This window comes from Pinus tabuliformis, chromosome 5_1 (assembly GCF_031772625.1).
Source record: "Pinus tabuliformis cultivar Carrire ecotype Pingquan chromosome 5_1, CPIR1, whole genome shotgun sequence".
Lineage (NCBI taxonomy): Eukaryota > Viridiplantae > Streptophyta > Pinopsida > Pinales > Pinaceae > Pinus > Pinus tabuliformis.
Genome location: NC_142305.1, coordinates 395,189,343 through 395,210,917, shown reverse-complemented (window position 1 = coordinate 395,210,917; position 21,575 = coordinate 395,189,343). Strand labels below are relative to the sequence as shown.

The following is a 21,575-nucleotide window of genomic DNA, read 5'->3' as shown; positions in this document are numbered from 1 at the left end:
TCGGGACCAGACGCTTTGCCATCCTTAAGTTGGGCCATAGCATCCTCCACTTCCTGCATGGAAATAGGTTGGAGAAGCATTTTATTGTGGTCCGCCGTAATTATTTTGGGAATATGCTGTGTAATTGATCGAATGGCCTGATTTCTGCATCCCAGAGGCTCCCGAAGAATGTCTTGAAAGTATTATTTGAATTCCTGATCCACTTCTTCATGCACCTCCAGTCGCTCCCCTTGCCGATTATTAATGAAGGCAATGTTATTGTGCATTCTCCTTTGAATAGTAGACCTGTGAAAAAATTTTGTATTTTTCTCCCCTTCCTTAAGCCATCTGACCCTAGATTTTTGACACCACAGGATTTCTTCGTGTTGCCTTCGTGCTTCAATCTTGGCCAAGAGGGCCTTCTCTTGTTGTGCATAGTCTTCCGTTCTTCCCTCAGAGATAATACATTGTTGCAATGTATTCATTTGTTGCTCCAGCGCTTTTTGATGGTCAAAAATTTTGCCAAACTGAGTGCAATTCCATGATTTGAGAGCTTGTTTGAGGTGTTTTAACTTTTGTTGAAATTGGTACATCTTGGCTCCTTAAGGGGGAGTGAAGGAATTCCAGGCATCGTTAGCTACTGCTTTGAAGTTGGGATGTGAAAAACAAAATGATTCGAAGCGAAAAGGTCTGTTACACCTAGATCCCAGACGTGACCACTGTAGCATTATGGGCCAATGATCTGAACCCACTTGAGGCATGATAGAGGCATGAAAGTCCCCCCGCCAAGTGAATAGCATTATCCGACATAAGGACTCGATCCATCCTGGAGGCAATATGTTGTGTTCCCCTTCTTTTATTGGTCCAGGTATAAATACCATTGGAAGTATGTAGGTCCATTAACTGATTTTTGTGGATGAAGTCTTTGAAGCTGATGCTGTCTCCTTCCAACTTCGATCTTCCTCTTGATTTTTCCTCCAGAGCTGTAATGATGTTGAAGTCACCACCTCATATCCATAAGGGAAAGCTCTTGACAGAGTTGAGAGATGTGAGAGTGTCCAGCAGATCCAACTTCTTTTGTAAATCTTGTGGGAAATACACATTAGAGAGATGACCATGGATATTGGTCCCGATAAGGTGGAAAGTTGTCTGAATAAAGTAGTGTGAGGCGTGGAAATCATGAAGAGAGAGAACTTGAGGATTCCAAATGATTGCTAACCCTCCTGAGGCTCCTGAAGCATCCACTGAGATTGAACGGCATCCAGGCCAGGCTTTATTTAGGATCTTTTCCAGTGTTGTGCTATTGCATTTTGTTTCTTGTAGATAGACTAATGAAGGCTTATCTTGTTGTATCATGTTTTTTAACATTCTGTGTTTTGCAGGGCTATTAAGCCCTCTCACGTTCCATGAGATGAGCTTCATAAGGAACCGTGAGGAAGATAATTGAAAAACTTGGTCAGCTTGGGGAATCTACCAGATTCCACCAGCATATCTCCAATAATAATGGTCCTCTGTAGATCTGTTTTACGCCTGCGTTTCTTCAATTCTTTCAGTATTTTTTTTCCATCCCATGGACTGCTTGCCTAAATACCAAGACATTTGTTTTACTGTGCTCTAGTTAATACTACTTCAAGATTTTCAATTTTCCTGGGGGTTATAGCACTGAATTCTTTCTATCGACACGTAGTTTCCAGGGTGAGAATGTCCAGTGCTCCCAGTTCTATACTCTCTGGTTCCTCATCCATGTGGATCAGTATGTTATGTTCTTCCTTGTTTGGCTTTTGATGGAGACTGAGAGCTAGAGCTGCATCTATCTCCATGTTGGATTCTTGAAGGGTTTTATCTTGATATTTATTGTCAGAAGAGGCGGGGCGGGGATGATGGTGAGATCGGAGGCTAAAAGCGGAGCTGAATATTTTGGATGAGTGGGGGAAGAAGTAGGAGGAGGGTCTGAAGTGGAAGGGATAGAAAGGTGATCCTCCAAGTTATTTTGAGAGGTCAGGATTTCGAAGCTGTTCCTTATGTCAGGTGTCTTGAGATTGTCAGGGGCGACTGGAGATTTCTTGGCATGCTTTCGTCTACTGGTGAATTTTGTAAATCCCTCAGCATCTTTGCTAGTCTCAGGGCCAGGGGCCTTGGATCGCAGATTCAGAGGGCAATCCCTGAACAGGTGGCCATGTTCATGGCATTTCCTGCAATGAAAAGGAACATGCTCATAGTCTATTGTTTGAACCCATTCAAAATCATCATGAAATAGACTTACCGAGTCCGTGAGAGCTTTGGCCAGATGCATGTGGACACAAATCCTGGAATAGGAGGTGTATCTTTGGTGTTTAGTTTCCTTAGCAACTTTGATAAAGACCCCCAGGCCATTGCCTATGTCCTTTAAGGTTTCCTCGTCCCAGTATTCCAAAGGGAGGGAGTACATTCTGATCCAAACTAGAGCCCAGTTGAAATCTTCTTTGTCTGGGTTGAATCTCTCTATCCAGTCCCAAAGGTACAGGCCTGCAGAGTTGAAGAAGTATGGGCCTCCCTCAAAGATACGAGTTCTGTCCTCCAGACAGTTGAAAATAGCAGTGAAGAAACCTTTGGGACCGAGCTGCAGGGTAACTTGGCCTTTGGGCTTCCATTTGGAAGCAATCCAACCCTGCAAAGCCTTTTCAGTAGGCTAGAGTCCTATGAACTTGCTAATGAGGGCATGATTCCTCATATATTGGATTTGACAGTTGATTCTGTGGCTAGGGAGAACTATTTTGGTTCTTTCTGAAGACTTGGGGATGCATGTAGCAGAGGACGCCTTTGGCAGTGACGTCAAGGCATTCTGATCTATTCCTTTGTCTTTAGCGGCTGCAGAGCCTGCAACATAATTTCCAGCCTTGTCAGTAGCCGGATCAATGAAATGGGCATCCAGTATGTTGGAGCTGGGACTGGCGTTACTGTCTTCACTTGTAGGGATGTCAGAAGAGGATCCGTTGGGGGGAGGGGGGCCTTGCCCACCCCTCCGAAGGGCGGAGTCATGGAGAAAGTATCAGCAGGAGGAGCCCGAGGCATCGAGCTTCGAAATAGAGTGCATGGTGTAACAGAGCATTAGGTTTTGTGCAGGAACCAGCATCAAGGTTTGCTCCTACCTATAATGTTCTCAGTCCTACAAAATATTACTTCTAGCCCCCATATAATCTTGAAATTTTCATATTAAATAATTAGAGATCTGATATATATTTATATAAGTCTATGTCTGATATTTGTTAACATATATTAGAGATAGAATGGTTAACTTGGGGTATCTTGTATAGAATATACCATAAGTAATCTTTATTTATCTAGATGAGAAGTAGAATCACTTTTCTAATACCCACAAAAATGCACAATCAATTGTGGCGGAAAATGGAAAAAGAAGTTGATAGAGTCTAGATATGTAAACATTATAGCAATAAAACAAAAAAAACAAGAAGACGAGAAATGCCAATACTTCTATACAAAATATATATTCATACAAAGATTTAGTACTCCCATGATCCTTTTATTAGGTGAAGGAGAAAACCCTGATCACCAGGGACCGAAGGAAACGAATCTATATATATATGGACAAATAATAAACATTTGTACTATGTAAAAAGGAAAACATTTAGTAGCAGGGACATTCCGATGTTAACAGAGAAACTTAAGGCAGTAGAACGAAATTAACTGAATTTATAGACTGTGATAGATAAATTACAGGTATACATCCTTTATTTCATACATAACCAAATTTCCTACCCTCGCGGGCCAGGTCAGATAATTGTAACCTCTACTTGATAAACCACAGTTGCTCAACATTTTATAGTTTCAACTTGAAAATAGATGAGAATTTCGACTTCTATTCTGACGGAAATGATGAAGCGATTACCGAAACAATACATTACCCAGAAGAGGTTTGTAGATAATTAAGTAAATGGCAAAAACAAGAACTGTAAGCTGGCCAATAAAACCCTCTTAACAACAATACGAGTCTGTCCAAAATCTATTATCAAAGAGAGGAAGAAAATAGAGTTGGGCCAGGGTTTTGGTCCGTCGTTAACCCTTTACAAAATATATAAATACATTTCACCCCTTTAAGTCGGCAATGTTTCTAATAGTAAGATATTACCGGTACATAAACAGATCAGTTCATATAGTGAAGTCTTCCTTCTGGAGTCCAAAACCCTCAAACTAAGAAACCCTTAACAGAACATAATGGGCAAGGCTCAAATACCAGGTAGATGGGTTGGGACTACCATCACCGCGCTCAGTGGGTTGCACGAAGGCCTGCTCCGGCATTTTGCCCAAAACACCAACACCCACGAAACCCTCCATCCCAACTGACAGAAGTATCAAGGATTAAAGTCTTGTGTATGAAATCAATGACTAGATAAAAGGCTAGAGATAGAAATAGTAAGAAAACCACTCATAAATTTACTTGATTTAAAGTTGCATGTAGAAACCCTCCTCACAGCAGAACGCTGAGCCAGGAACCTGATATGCCTGTCAAAGGAAGCCATAAACAAATAGGAAGTATATTATGACAATGATGAATCAATTTGGTGCACAAACAAACTTCAGTAACAAAAGATAGACTAGTGAATACCAAAGCATAGGAAAACCCCATCTACAGAGCACGCGTTGTCCATTCCCAGAAGAAGTAAAATGAAAGGGCTACGACACTACACCAGATGAATAGAACCCTGAGGTTCTCCACCACTGTCTGATTTGGTTGACAACTGGATACCGTTGATGAGGAGTAACTCCCGAGGTTGATGACGAAGCTGTACAACAAATGAAGACTCTGGAAGGGAAATTACCTCCACCTAGGCCGATACAACAACCATAGAATTAATGCAGTGTAAATAAGGCCGAATGGAAAATAAATGTTTAGCTCAATGACATGACAGCATTAAAGTCCTGGGCTTAATTACAGTTGACAAGCGGGCTTGTTAACTTAGTTAGAAACCCAACCATTGTATGAAACAATGTAAACTTTGAAACGGGAACTCTAAACTCAAAAAGGGAACTCTGGCCAAAAAACCCCGAAAAAACATCAAAAACAGTGCTAAAAATGAAAAGTGTGTATACTGGAACGATGATTTTATTTTTTAGGGGTCAATTTTGAACATGTTTTAAAAATGGCAGTGACTACGAAATTTACTACGAAATTTTCATGCAAAATATAGCTTAAAAACGAAAGTGATGATACTGGAACAATGACTTTTTTTTTTTAGAGTCAATTATCAAAATTTTTAAAAAATGCTAGTAAAACCAAATTTTTATGTGCCAAACAAAGTTGTTTATGAGGAAAAAAACACATTAATGTTTTTGGTAGAATATCATTTTTCTTTCCTAAGTATAAATTCAACATGTTTTCAACCATAACATGCTAGATACAAAAGAAAAATGATTTCAGGAATTGCCCAGCCACTAGCCAGGTGGACGGGCGGGCCGCTGGGGTGGCGCCAGCCCAGCCGCGCCACCCCAGCGGCCAGCCTGCCCACCCGGTTGGTGGCTGGGCAATTCCGGGAATCGACCAACCACTAGCTGGGCAGGCGGGCAAGCCGCCGGGGTGGCACGGCTCATGACTGGGTGATTCCCGAAATCCCCCAGCCACCAGCCGGGCAGGCTGGCGGGCAGCCGGTGTGGCGCTAGCCCAGGCCGCGCCACCCAGGCGCCCGCCCGCCCAGTGGCTGGGTGATTCCCAGAATCACCCATCCACCAGCCGGGCGAGTGGCTGGTGGCCGGGCAATTCCCGAAATCGCCAAGCCACCAGCCAGGTGGGCAGGCGGGCCGTCGGCGTGGCGCCAGCCCAAGCTGTGCCACCCCGGCGGCCTGCCTGCCCGCTCAGCTAGTGGTTGGGTGATTCCCAGAATCGCCCAGCCACTAGCCAGGCGGGCGGGCAGGCCACCAGCGTGGTGCCAGCCCAAGCCGGGCCACCCCAGCGGCCCGCCCGCCCGCCCGGCTGGTGGCTGGGTGATTCGCGCCACCCTGCCTGCCCGACTGGTTGGTGTTTGGGTGATTCGGGAATCGCCCAGGCACAAGCCACCAGCGCCCGCCCAACTCGTGGCTGGGTGATTCCGGGAATCACCCAGGTGGTTGGAATCACCCAGCCACCAGCAGCCCACCCGGCTGGTGGCTGGGCGATTCCACCAGCCGGGCGGGCGGGCGGGCCACCGGGGTGGCACCAGCCCAGGCCGCGCCACCTTGGCGGCCCGCCCGCCCGCCTGGTTGGTGGCTGGGAGATTCCCTGTGCCCGGCTGGTGCCTGGGTGATTCCCAGAATCACCCAGCCACCAGCCGGGCAGGGGACTGGTGGTTGGGTGATTCCCGGAATCAACCAGCCACCAGCCGGGCGGGCGGGCGGGCCGCCGGGGTGGTGCAGCCTAGGGTGGCACCACCCTGGTGGCCCACCCGCCCGCCCGGCTGGTGGCTTGGAGATTCCGGGCCGCCCCACCCCGGCAGCCCGTCTGGCTGGTGGCTGGGTGATTCCCGGAATCACCCAGCAGGAATCACCCAGCCACCAGCAAGGCGGGCGGCTGGTGGCTGGTTGATTCCCGGAATCACTCAGCCACTAGCCGGGCGGGTGACTGGTGGCTGGTTGATTCCGGGAGTCACCCAGCCACCAGCCGGGCGGGCGGCTGTGCGGCTGGTTGATTCCCAGAATCACCCAGCCACCAGCCGCCCGTAATCAACCAGCCACCAACCACCTGCCCGGCTGGTGGCTGGTTGATTCCGGGAATCAACCAGCCACCAGCCGCCCTCCTGGTTGGTGGCTCCGCCCGGCTGGTGGCTGGGTGATTCCGAGAATCAACGAGCCACCAGCCGGGCAGCTAGTGGCTAGTTGATTCCCGGAATCAACCAGCCACAAGCCGGGCGGCCAGCTGGTGGCTGGTTGATTCCCGGAATCAACCAGCCACCGGCCGGCCGCCCGGCTGGTGGCTGGTTGATTCCCGGAATCACCCAGCCACCAGTCGGGTGGCGCGACCGGTTGGTGGCTGGTTGATTCCGGGAATCAACCAGCCATCAACCGTGTGGCCGGTTGGTGGCTGGTTGATTCCAGGAATCAACCAGCCATCAACCGCGTGGCCGGTTGGTGGCTGGTTGATTCCAGGAATCAACCAGCCATCAACTGCGTGGCCGGTTGGTGGCTGGTTGATTCCGGGAATCAACTAGCCACCAGCCGGGTGGGCGGCTGGTGGCTGGTTGATTCCCAGAATCAACCAGCCACCAGATGGCCGCCCGGCTGGTGGCTGGTTGATTCCCGGAATCATCCAGCCACCAGCAGCCCGCCCGGCAGGTGGTTGGTTGATTCCCGGAATCAACCAGCCACCAGCCGCCTGCTCGCCCGGTGGCTGGTTGATTCCTAGAATCATCCAGCCACCAGCCGGGCAGGGGAATCAATCAGCCGCCCGGTTGGTGGCTGGCTGATTCCGGGAATCAACCAGCCACCAGCTGGCCGCCCGGCTGGTGCCTGGTTGATTCTGGGAATCAACCAGCCACTAGCCGAGCGGAGCCACCAACCGGGAGGGTGGCTGGTGGCTGGTTGATTCCGGCAATCAACCAACAACCAGGTGGCTAGCTGGTGGCTGGTTGATTCCCAGAATCAACCAGCCACCAGCCGCCTACCCGGGCGATGGCTGGTTGATTCTGGGAATCAACCAGCCACCAGCCGCCCGCCCTGGCGGTGGCTGGTTGATTCCGGGAATCACCCAGCAACTAGTCGGGCCACCCGACTGGTTGCTGCGTGATTCCTGGAATCAACCAGCAACCAGTCGGGCGGGCGGCTCGCCTGGCTGGTTGATTCCGGGATTCAAGCAGCCACCAGCTGCCCGCCCGGCTGGTAGCTGGTTGATTCCGGGAATCAACCAGCCACCGGCGAATGGCGACTGGTTGATTCCCAGAATCAACCAGCCATAGGCTGGCCGCCCGGTTGGTGGCTGGTTGATTCCCGGAATCAACCAGCCACCAGTCGGACGGGCGTCTGGTGGCTGGTTGATTCCGGTAATCAACCAGGCACCAGCCGGGCGGGCGGCTGGTGGCTGGTTGATTCCGGTAATCAACCAGGCACTAGCTGCTGGCTCTGCTCGGCTGGCGGCTGATCGATCCTCGGAATCAACCTGCCACTAGCTGGGTGGCAAGCTGGTGGCTGGTTGATTCCGGTAATCAACCAGGCACCAGCCGAGCGGGCGGCTGCTGGTTGGTTGATTCCGGTAATCAACCAGGCAACAGCCGCGCGCCCAGCTGGTGGCTCCGCCCAACTGGTGGCTGGTTGATTCCCGGAATCAACCTGCCACCAACTGGTCTAACCAGCCAGCAACCGGGCAATCGATTGGTGGCTGGTTGATTCCGGGAATCAACCTGCCACCAACTGGTCTAACCAGCCACCAACCGGGTGACCGATTGGTGGCTGGTTGATTCCGGGAATCAACCAGCCATCAACCGGGTGGCCGGTTGGTGGCTGGTTGATTCCGGGAATCAACCAGCCACCAGCCGGGCAGAGCCACCAGCCGGGCAGGCGGCTGGTTGATTCTAGGAATAAACTAGCCACCACATGGCCGCCCTGCCGGTGGCTGGATGATTCCGGGAATCAACCAGCCACCGGAATCAACCAGCCACTAGCTGCCCGCCCGCCCGGCGGCTGGTTGATTCCTGGAATCAACCAGCCACTAGCCGGGCGGGGGAATCAATCAGCCGCCCGGTTGGTGGCTGGTTGATTCCGGGAATCAACCAGCCACCAACTGGCTGCCCGGCTGGTGCCTGGTTGATTCCGGGAATCAACCAGCCACCAGCCGGGCGGAGCCACCAGACGAGAAGGTGGCTGGTGGCTGGTTGATTCTGGGAACCAACCAACCACCAGCTGGCCGGCCGACTGGTCCACGAGCCGCCCGCCCGGCAGGTGGCTGGTTGATTCCTGGAATCACCCAACCACCAGCCGCCCACTGGCCGGTGGCTGGTTGATTCCTGGAATCACCAAGCCTCCAGCCGGGCGGGCGACTGGTGGCTGGTGGCTTGTTGATTCTGGGAATCAACGAGCCACGAACTGGCCGCCTAGCTGGTGGCTGGTTGATTCCGAGAATCAACGAGCCACCAACCGCCCACCCAACCGGTGGCTGGTGGATCGTTAATTCCCGGAATTAACCAGCGACCAGCCGGGCAGCCACCTGGTGGCTCGTTGGTGGCTGGTTGATTCCGGGAATCAACCAGCCACCAGCCGGGCGGATGGCTGGTTGATTACGGGAATCAACGAGCCACCAACTGGCTGCTCGGCTGGTGGCTCGTTGATTCCGCTTGATTCCCGGAATCAACGAGCCACCAACCGCTCGCCCAGCCGGTGGCTGGTTGATTCTGGGAATCACCGAGCCACCAACCGGGCGGGCCGCTGGTGGCTGGTTGCTTGTTGATTCCGGGAATCAATGAGCCACCAACTGGCCGCCCGGCTAGTGGCTCGTTGATTCCCAGAATCAACCATCCACTAGCCGCCCGCCCGGCTGGTGGCTGGGTGATTCCCGGAATCAACCAGCCACCGATTGGGCGAGTGGCTGGTGGCTCGTTGATTCCGAGAATTAACCAGCCACCACCCGAGCGACCAGGTGATGGCTCGTTGATTCCCAGAATCAACCAGCCACCAGACACCCGCCCGGCAACCAGCCACCAACCGGCCACCCGGTTGATGGCTGGTTGATTCCCGAAATCAACCAGCCACCAACCGATCGCCCGGTTGGTGGTTGGTTGATTCCGGGATTCAACCAGCCACAAGCTGGCTGCTCGGCTAGTGGCAGGTTGATTCCTGGAATCAACCAGCCACCAGCTAGGTGCCCCGATGGTGGCTGGTTGATTACGGGAATACACTAGCCACCAGCCGCCCGCCCAGCTAGTAGCTGGTTGATTTCGGGAATCAACCAGCCACCAGCTAGCCGCCCCGTTGGTCGCTAGTTGATTCTGGGAATCAACCAGCCACTAGCCGCCCGCTCGGCTGGTGGATGGTTGATTCTCGGAATCAACCAGCCACCAGCCGCCCGCCCGGCTGGTGGCTGGTTGATTCCCGGAATCAACCTGCCACTAGCCGGGCGACCAACTGGTGGTTGGTTGATTCCCAGAATCAACCAGCCTCCAACCGGACGACCGGTTGGTGGCTGGTTGATTCCGGGAATCAACCAGCCACCTGCCGGGTAGAGCCACCAGCCAAGCGGGCGGCTGGGAATCAACCAGCCACCAGATGGCCGCCCGGCTGGTGGCTGGTTGATTCCCGAAATCATCGAGCCACCAGCCGCCTGCCCGGCCAGTAAACCAGCCGCCCACCCGGCCGGTGGCTCTTTGATTCCCAGAATCATCCAGCCACCAGCCGTGCAGGGGAATCAATCAGCCGCCCGGTTCGTGGCTGGTTGATTCCGAGAATAAACTAGCCACCAGCTGGCCACCAGGCTGGTGCCTAGTTGATTCCGGGAATCAACCAGCCACCAGCCGGGTGGCTGGTGGCTGGTTGATTCCGGGAATCAACCCGGCGGCTGGTGGCTGGTTGATTTCTGGAATCACCCAACCACCTGCAGGGCGGGCGGCTGGTTGATTCTGGTTGATTCCGAGAATCAACCAGCCACCAGCCGGGAGGGTGGCTGGTGGCTGGTTGATTCTGGGGATCACCCAGCCACCACCAGCCCGCCCTGCTGGTGGCTGGGTGATTCCCAGAATCAACCAGCCACTGACCGGGCGGGCGGCTGGTGGCTTGTTGATTCCCGAAATCAACCAACCACCAGCCGGGCAGCCAGCTGGTGGCTCGTTGATTCCCGGAATCAACCAGCCACCAGCCACAGCCCTAGCCGCCCGCCTGGCTAGTGGCTGGTTGATTCCCGGCTGGTGGTTGGTTGATTCCCGGAATCAACCAGCCACCAACTGATCACCCGAATGGTGGTTGGTTGATTCCGGGATTCAACCAGCCACCAACTGGCCACCAGCCGGGTGGGCGGGCGGTGGCTGGTTGATTCCGGGAATCAACCAGACACCAGCTGGCCGACCGGTTAGTGGCTGGTTGATTCCGGGAATCAACCAGCGACCAACCGCCCGCCCTGCTGGTGGTTGGTTGATTCCTGGAATCACTGCCCAGCTGGTGGCTGGTTGATTCCGGGAATGAACCAGCCACCAGCCGGGCAACCAGCTGGTGGCTGGTTGATTCCCGGAATCAACCCAACTGGTGGCTGTTTGTTTCCCGAAATCAACCTGCCACCAGCCGTGCGGCCAGCTAGTGGTTCGTTGATTCCCGGAATCAACTTGGTTGATTCCGGGAATCAACGGAATCAACCAGCCACCATCCGAGCGGAGCCACCAGCCGGGTGGGCGGTTGGTGGCTAGTTGATTCCGGGAATCACCAGCCACCAGCTGGCTGCCCGGCTGGTGGCTGGGTTATTCCCATAATCAACCAGCCACCGACTGGGTGGGCGGCTGGGAATCAACCAGCCACCAGCCGGGCGGCTAGCTGGTGGCTGGTTGATTCCCGGAATCAACCAGCCACCAACCGGTCGCCCGGTTGGTGGCTGGGTGATTCCCCTGCCCGGCTGGTGGCTGGGTGATTCCGGGAATCACCCAGCCACCAGCCGGACGGCCAGCTGGTGGCTGGTTGATTCCGGGAATCAACCAGCCACTAGTTGGGCTAGCCACCAGCTTTTCGCCCAACTGGCGGCTGGTTGATTCCCGGAATCACCCAGCCACCAGCTGGTTGGTCGACTGGCGGCTGGGTGATTCCGAGAATGAACCAGCTACCAGTCGACTCAACCAACCACTAGTCGACCGCCCGACTAGTGTCTAGTTGATTCCCGGAATCACCCAACCACCAGCCGGGCGGACGGGTGGTGGCTGGTGCGGCCGGCTGGTGGCTGGTTGATTCCGGGATTCAAACAGCTAGCAGTTGAGTGGCTAGCTGGTGGTGGTGGCTGGTTGATTCCCGAATAAACCAGCCACCAGCTGGCCGCCTGGCTGGTGGCTGGTTGATTCCCGGAATTACCCAGCCACCAGCCAGGCGGCTGGTGGCTAGTTGATTTTGGGAATCAACCAACCACCAGCTGGCCGCCCGGCTAGTGGCTGGTTGATTGCCGGAATCACCCAGCCACCAGTCGGGCAGGTGGCTGGTGGTTGGTTGATTCCCAGAATCAACCAGTGGCCGGCTGGTGGCTTGTTGATTCCCGGAATCACCCAGCCACCAACCGCCCGCCCTGCTGGTGGCTGGGTGATTCTGGGAATGAACCAGCCACCAGCCGCCCGCTCGGCTGGTGGGAATCACCCAGCCACCAGCCGCCCGCCCGGCTGGTGGGAATCACCCAGCCACCAGCCGCCCGCCCGGCTGGTGGCTGGTTGATTCCCGGAATCAAAAGCAAAAGGAGAGATAGTTAACATTTATCAAAAACCACAATTATTGATTAACTATCTTATAGACATTTGTCAGATGAAGGAGATTGGGTTCTGGATTTATTTTCTGGCTCAGGTAAGTTTTATTATATGGAATTGAATTTCAATATGTTATTTTTTAATTAATATGTCATTGTACTAATTTAGTTCATTATTTCTTTTGTGCTTGATAATTAGGTACAACGCTAGCATGTTTCCTTCAAAAAGGAAGAAATTGCATTGCAATTGAAAAAGATCTAGTACAGTGCAATTTCATTCAACAAAGAATTAATGTTCTTCAATTTCTTCCAGATGCAATGCAAGAAATTGGGTTGAATAAAGGGGACTTTAGTGAATCACGTGTGGCAAAAAAGGCAAAGGAACGCCAACCACCATTACATGGAATGTTTGGAAAGACATACATTGGGAGATTCGCAGACATCAAAGACCCATTAGAAGAGGAAAGTGAGCAAAAGGAAACAGAAAATATTGTGGAAGAAGACGATGAAACTCTAGAGGACGAAGAGTTTGGATTACGTGACATTGTTGATTAAATTTAAGTTATGCTTGTAAATCAAGCTTTGCAATGTTTTGACTTTGACATTTTATGAGAATAATAAACACTCAATTAGGGTTGTTATACGTTCAATATTTGTAATATGTGATTTTCGCATTGATTTTTAAGTTAATCATTATTTTTTGAAAAAAAAATGATTATTATTATTTTTTTGACATGAAATTCATAAAAAAAGCTATTATTTAACTATTTTTGATTAAAATTATTGTATAAAAATTGTGATTTTGACATGTCAATTCTAGCAAAAAATTATCAAAACATGTAATTTTTTAGTTATATTTATGTTAAAAATAGTTATTTTTATGTCCATTGTTAAAAAATATTGTTTTTTAGAAACAATTATTTCATGTGGATTCAAAAATTAATTAAGGATGTATAAATATGTAGAATATCGAAAATTCTAAATATCGACCTCCTAATTTAAAAATGCAAAACAATAAAAATTTCACTAAAAAAAAAGTTAAAATTAAAATAAAAAACAAGAAAATGTGAAGAAAACGGCCACTTCAAAAATGTTCAAATTTACAAAATAATTATTTACATTTTATACATTAGAAAATTTAAAGCCAAAACACAGGTCTTTTAAAAAAATGTGGTGATGCAGAATACTCGCTTTTTTAAATCAGCATGAAAATCACTACCATTCTAAAACGATTCTAAAACGTAATGTACATAAAAAAATTAAAGTGCCAAAAAGTATGCTCTTAAAAAAACATGTTCGTTCTGCATCACCCATTTTCAAAATCAGGTCACTTTTTTGCTATCTCTACGAAACGGGTAACAGTATCAGTACCCGTTTCAAAGTTTACATTGTTATGATCCCAATAAAACATTGAGCTATGTGTAATTTGATTATAAAAGGACCATATTATAACAGTCAAATGTAATGTAGAAACAACATTGGTAAGAACTCTCAGTCATGGCGCAAATATATATTCTTAATAGTAAAAGATCTCTGTTTAATATATAGTAATTTATTTTAAAAATTTCTTTATGCATATCTTGACATTTGGATGTGTGACACCCTTCCATCAGATCTTCTAATATTTTTTGGAACTCAATTTCCATGTGCTTATTTTAATTTTAATTTTTCCCTTTCAAATCCAATAATATATATATATATATATATATATATATATATATATACATATTCTCATTTCACTCACACACATACATATAGACTAGCAATGACATGCTATGTTATGTAATGATATGTAATGTTATTGAGCTGAGAGGTTCATTCTATAATTTAGTAGGAGGGCAGTGTGTAATTCCATCCATGTTTAACTTGGAGTTGACACTTACTTTAAAAAATACTTTAAATGAAGAAACATTGTGGGTTATAATAAAAGCATTAATACATATACATATTTGGTCCATTTTAATTAAAAAAGTTATAAAACACTAATAATCACATTCTCATGTGTTCACTTGGATAGTTGATATTTCACATTCACTTTTCAAATAATAAATAAAATATTTCAATGTCTATGTTAAATAATATATATAAAAAATAATAATAATAATAAATAAAAAAACAAACAAACAAACAAAAAACAAACAAACTATTCTCTTATAAATATTTTAAGATAGAACTTAAATAAACTGTTTGAATATATGTGTGTGTGTTAATATTTACCTTAGTAAGATATTTCAATGTTGAAAAGAAAAAAAAATAATTAAAGGTAAAATAATTTAGTTACTTCTTAATAAGAAAAAAAATGTGTAATTCATTCAATTTTTAATAATAATAACAATAATAATAATTCAAAAATACAATTTAAACAATGAAAAATCAAACATGGTCTATATAGGGAAAGACATAAAACCAATATAGATCTATTTAACCACAATTTATGAAGCACTAAAAGGGATTAAATCAACCCCTCCCCACTATGTTTGAATCTCAAACCTAGTGGGGACAAAACCTCACTCAACCAACTAGTTTACACCTCATATGTTCCATCGTCGTTAACTTACACTCACCCTAATATTAAATGTATATGAAATTAGTAAAAAGTAATAAGGGGATTTTACTATGTCATGTTAAAGTATCTTTGAGTAAGTTCAGTTTAATTAATTTACCATTTTGGATGCGAGTTATATTTAGTGAGACTTTTTGGAAGCTTTTTGGGTGGGGTTTTCCCATCTGTGATGACCCCGGGTAACTTGTAATTTTGGAATAATTACTGTGGTAAGAAATTGTATGAGTGGTTACTTATTGTTACTGAATGACATTATTTAATTATGGAAGTTGATATATTGGATTATTTTTACATGTGTATATTCTTGAAATGCTGGCAGCCTCCTGGTGGAGGATTTTCTATTAAAAGAAAAGAATCAGTTATGAAACTGAAGGAACTGTCTCTCACCCAGGAAAAGTCCTGGGAAGGAAAACCTCTGGGCTGTTTAGGAACAGACAGGGAAGGAATTCCAGGAGAGAGAGCAGAGAGAGAAAAGAGGTTAAGTCTGGTAGAGACCAGATAACCCAGCACAGCAGTGCATGAGTCTTGTTGAGGGCTGCAGGCCTGCAAGACGGCTCGGGGGGAGAATCCAACGTAAAGTGGATCTCAAGGTTGGGAGGATAAGAGCAAAAATGATTGCAGGTGAACTCTTGGAGTAGGAACGCCGATAGCAGACTGTCCAGGTACACATTTTCTAATAGAGTTATAGAATGAAAAACAGGTACTGGAAGTGTACAGACAGAGTACGGTTATCTGTGTTTTCTTTTCAATAGTTAACTGTAGTTATTATAAAAGATTAATGCATACAACTTCAGAGACATCTGTAAATTAGTTACTGTGACTATAGTCACCTATTCATCTGCAGTAATAATTCGGGTTGTTTAGATACAAATGTTCATAACAGAACCAAACCCTAGGGGCGGTTTGAGAGACCGCAGCAGTATAACAGTTGATAGGAATAAAGAAAATAAGTAAACAGAACCCCTCGGTTATGAAATGGTGCCGAGCTAAGCAGTCATAGAATGCTTGGTAGCTATCAGAACCTTAATAAAACACAGTCAAAGAACCAGCGCAGAACTAGCGCTTATACATAAATGATAATGCTGTGTAAACCAAGGAGATATTACATGAATATTAATGCTGTGTGAATCGAGAGACATTACAAAGATATTAACGCTGTGTAAAGCAAAGATACATTAAAAACCGTTGTTGAGGGTTTACATTCATTGCTAAACAAGACCTGAAGGATTAACTATCAAGGATCTACATATAACCATACAAGTTAAGCCTACAGAAAAGCCATTCACAGGTTATCTTGTATAAGGCTAACGTTACCAGAAATGCGGAACTAAACAATATACATATATCAGTCTCAGGCAAATACCAGTCATTGATAAACGACTGTGTATGCGGAGAGGGTTTGTCTCTACATTCAACTTATCGAATGCAAGATTTACCCCTTAATGCCGCATTAAAACAAATATGAGACGCATAAAGAACTTCGAATCGGAAGCATGCGAAACATAACCAATCCTGTAAAGATTCAAGATCTATGCCGTAGATAAATGCATTACTGTCTAGTAAACCCTATAGGGTAGCATCTTACAGTTAAGCAAAGGAAAAATGTTAATACAGTAATAACATTTGAAAGGTAAATCATTTCATACAGAAACGGTAGCATAAAGACAGAGTCGGCCATCAAATACATCGACAGAGCCTGTGAACTGAGAATAATGTATTCATTAAGAAATGCGAACTGAAAACATAGTTATATAAGGAACCCTGACGAAAATTGAAGAGCTGTAGAACCAAAAGAAATAATACATTTGCACCGAAGCATTGAAGCTCTATTTAACTGTTGATAGGTCAAGGAACGCTTTAAAAATATATACACGGACTTTGACTCATTCAATCCAGATCTGGAGACCCTAGTTCGAAACCAAATGTACAATATACAGACGGCATGTAAGCCATAATCATTTCCTAGCTAAACCCTAATAGGTTAACGCAATACAGGTTCCGGCATGAAGAGGCCGCCTGCAAGACGTAACCAGGGTTTTGGAAAATAGTAGCCAAACCTGAGACATGTAAATAGAGAGTCATGAGCCATGTCTCGGGCCAGAAGACGACGCTAATCCAACTTCATAAATAAACCTTTCTTAACAAGGGGAAGACGCTTAACCGCGAGGATGACATACTTGTGATGCTCGTAGCCAGAAAAATCCTCCTGTGGGCGGTAGGAAGCTATGGAGGCAAACCCACCTGCACATTGCCACTCATTGTAAACAACCTGGAACAGACGAGATAACCAAAGGGTTACAAGGAAGTATGCAATGCATTCCCTGTGAGCATAACTGTACAATGGATTACCAGGTTTGACAATGCGGAAAGATCGATACCTGAACAGCAGGGTAAGAGCTGGAGTAGTTGCAGAGAGAACTGTCGAGCTGTGGGAGTGTTCGGCTGCGTCTGTAGTGTGCAAATGGACTGGTCTGAAGACCGGTGCCTTATGTATTGTCCGCCAAACCCTTAAACAGATCTGAGCCATACGATGAGGTAGGTGGATCTCCATCGTCCGCTTAAGCGGGAGAACCTGGCGCGAAACCCTCAGTGGGTCAACCTCCCGAGAGTCATATGGTTTCACGTGAATCTATGCCACCTGGCCATGGGATGGGTGAGCTGGGTTAATCCCCGTCCACCATCTGGCGCTATATTAAATGATGAGAGTTGGGGTATAATGATTAAGGTTCAACCATAACGCCAAAGGTTTGCACCATATACCATATGTATTATGTGTAGGAGGTAGTACATACTCGGTGGGGGTTGATAATTAATGTAAGGTTTAGTCATATACATGCGCATAAGCCTGGTTTGAAATACCTTAGGTACATGTTCCCTTTTTAATTAGGGGGTGAATTTAAGAGGTTAACCACCATAAAATTTTTATTTTTACTGTTGTACATATAATGTTGATGAAATCGTGACAATGTGGTATCAGAGCCAAGTTTCAAAACTGTGGCCTCTGGAGCAGTAAAGCCCAGCTGCATGGAAAAAAAAAAAATTATATAGTACCTACATGAGGAAGAAATAATTCAGCTAATTGATTTTCTTGTTTATCAATTAGGAGATCAATACAGAAAACAACAATCCGCTAACAGTCAACAAGCAAGATGGAGGAAATGCAGGGAGCTGATAGCGTCCCTCAGGAAAATCCAGAGCTGTGGATACAGCTTGGTGCAGAGACACGCAGTACCAATCTGGCAATACTGCAAACTGTTCAAGAACTGAAAAGTGAGATGGCGCGTCTGCGAGAAGACAATGCGCGACTGACAGTGGAGCAGGAAAGAATATTGAAGAGTCTGTCAGACAAACAAAATCCACCATTAGCCAACCCCAGTGCAGAACAGCAAAGGGCAACTGAAGAACGGGATTACGCACTTGAAATCTCATAAGAGAAGGAAGACCATTCTGACAACGTACTAGAGCAGCAGACCTCAAAGAGACAGAAAATGGAATTACAGGGAGAATTCCGGAAAATTAAACCTCCACATTTCGATGGAGAGCAAGAAGAAGCGGCAGAGGCTTGGTTAATTAACATTAACAAGTATTTCCAGCTGTACGAATATGACCAGAATCTGAAGGCGCGGCTGGCCATTTTCCAGCTACAGGGCAAAGCAACCTTGTGGTGGGAAGAAATTAAAATTGTAAAAAGTGTGAGTGAGCAGAACATCACTTGGGAAAAGTTTCAGAAATACTTTAAGGAGAGATATCTAACCGAGCGTTTTTATGATGAGAAGGCATGGGAATTCCATGATTTACGACTGGGACAACATTCCATGGACGAATTCATTAACCGCTTCACTTCCCTGCTTCGCTATGTGCCATATATCAAGGAAGAGAAGGCCAAAGTGCAGAGATTTGTGAGCAGCCTACCAGCCTATATAAGGGAACGAATTGAATTTGACAATCCCCGAACCATGGATGAGGCAATTCGTAAGGCAAGAATTTGTTACCAGCAGAACAAACAAAAAGGAGACATTTCAAACAAAAGATGGAATGAAAGAAAAGGCAACAGAGTTGCTGGTAATAACAAAGGAAGTCGTGGTAATGGCGGTAAGGGTGCTGGGAAGGGGCAGATTAACAGAAACATAACCAAAAGTACATTCTGGGCTAAGCCAAGTGGAAGCAGGATCAATGAACTACCTGCCAGATCAGAGGTTGAAGGGACCAGACCTCCAGTCCAGTGTTGGGGATGTGGAGGACCGCACTATGTTAAAAACTGCCCGCAGCGTAAAGGAGTCGACCAGATATCCCAGATCCATGAAGCATCGACCGTTGGGGATGTGGCACGCAGTGTACCAAGAATTAACGCAGCCTTGGAGGACCGGCAAGCGGAATATCAACCGACCATGGTGGAGTTTGAAGGTAAGATTTCAAACCTTTCTATAGTTGTTCTTATTGATCCAGGAGCTACTTTAAGTTATGTTAGCCCAAAAATAGTAGAACAGTGTAAGCTATCATCAGAAAGGTTCAAGAATCCATGGTTGGTACAGTTAGCTACGGGAGCCAAGAGACGGGTTCTAGCTAAAATTAATAACTGTTCCTTAAGCATAGCTGGACAACCAATAATAGCAGACCTGAATGTACTCCCATTAGGTTCTTATGACATCCTGATTGGTATGGATTGGCTGGAAAAGCATTGGTCATTGGTAAACTGCAAGACCAAAACCATTTATTACAAGGATGACTTGGGGCAGCAGCAAGAATTGCAGGGGATTAAACACCCTGTCCAGATTCGACCTATCACCGCTTCCCAGTTAGCTAAATGTCTCAGGAAGAGATGTCAGATTTACGCCATTCAAGTTGGTTATGCAAACCAGAAAGATAAAATATCTGCACTAGGCAATATTCCGGTAGTACAGGAATTTGTAGATGTTTTTCCTGAAGAGGTACCAGGGCTGCCCCCAAAGAGGGACATAGACTTCACTATAGAATTAACACCGGGAGCAGCACCAGTATCACGGGCACCATACCGAATGAGCGTACCAGAGTTAACAGAGTTGAAAATGCAACTGCAAGAGCTGTTGGATAAACATTACATCCGTCCCAGTGTATCACCGTGGGGAGCTCCAGTATTATTTGTGAAAAAGAAAGATGGAACTCTACGTATGTGTATAGACTATCGACAGCTGAATAAGCTCACGATCAAAAACAAGTACCCCTTACCTAGGATAGATGAACTCTTTGATCAAGTGAAGGGGGCAAAAGTATTTTCCAAGATTGATTTGCGATCTAGTAATCATCAGATCAGGATTAAGGATGAGGACATTGCCAAAACCGCCTTCAGGACACGTTACGGACACTACGAATTTGTAGTGTTACCTTTTGGTTTGACCAATGCACCTGCCACCTTTATGTGTATGATGAACAGTGTGTTTCACAGGTTTTCGGACAAGTTTGTGCTGATATTTATCGATGATATTCTGATATATTCTCGTTCCCAAGAGGAACACGAAGAACACCTTAGGATGGTGTTACAAACTCTTCGAGAACATCAGCTATACGCTAAGTTCAGTAAATGTGATTTCTTCAAGGAGGAGATCCAGTATTTGGGCCACGTGATTACTAAAGAAGGAATTGCAGTAGACCCCGAGAAAATAAAAACTATTATGGAATGGCCTATACCCAAGGATGTAGCTGATATCAAATCCTTTATGGGATTAGCTGGTTATTACCGGAGATTTGTGGAAGGTTTCTCTAGGATAGCCTATCCTATCACCTCATTGCAGAAAAAAGGGAAGGTATTTAGGTGGACACCGGAATGTCAGCAGAGCTTTGATCGCTTGAAGCACTTACTCACCACTGCACCCATCCTGAGTATAGCTGATCCTAACAAGGATTACGTGGTGTGCACCGATGCAAGCAAGGAGGGTGTGGGAGGAGTATTAATGCAGGAAGGAAAAGTAATAGCGTATGAATCAAGAAAACTAAAAGAGCATGAGCATAGATACTCTGCTTACGATCTAGAGTTAACAGCTGTTATTCATGTGCTGAAAATGTGGCGAAATTACCTCCTAGGGAGGAAATTTCTGTTGTTAACAAACCACCACAGTTTGACACATTATTTCAGCCAACCTACTCTGAATGCGAGACAAGGCCGTTGGGCAGATTTCCTAAGTGGGTTTGATTTCGAGATAAAGCATTTAAAGGGCAAAGAGAACCGAGTGGCTGATGCATTAAGTCGAAAGGTTCATTGTTTATGTGAACTTTCAGTCAGCAAGTGGCGGAATTCGCTGGTTGAGAAAATAAAAACAGCAGCAAGTCGCGATGCTGAATACCAACACTTAAAACAGCAGGTACAGCAATCTGTTAATGAAAGATTACAACAAGGATACACACTAGATGGTGCTGGAATGCTGTGTTTTAATAAGAAATTGTATGTACCTGATTCAAATGACCTTAAGAGACTGATTTTGGATGAGTTCCATATCAGCCACTACACTGGCCACCCAGGGTACCAAAAGATGATCACTGCGCTTAAGAAGGAATATTATTGGCCAGGAATGAAGAAACAGGTAGTTGAGTATTTGGCGCGGTGTTTGGAATGCCAGCAAATTAAGGCAGAACATCAGCATCCAGCAAGACTGTTACAGCCTTTGCCTATTCCGGAGTGGAAATGGG

General features: G+C 46.7%; 1 long non-coding RNA gene across 1 annotated transcript; it reads right to left on the bottom strand.

The window, feature by feature from the left end:
- Nucleotides 1–4,127: 4,127 nt before the first annotated feature.
- Nucleotides 4,128–4,818, bottom strand: LOC149165119 (uncharacterized). The gene is made up of 3 exons (XR_016260304.1): nucleotides 4,583–4,818; nucleotides 4,415–4,479; nucleotides 4,128–4,316 (listed from the first exon to the last, which is right to left on the bottom strand). It is a non-coding gene; the product is annotated as an uncharacterized LOC149165119 (long non-coding RNA).
- Between the last annotated feature and the right edge of the window lie 16,757 nt (nucleotides 4,819–21,575).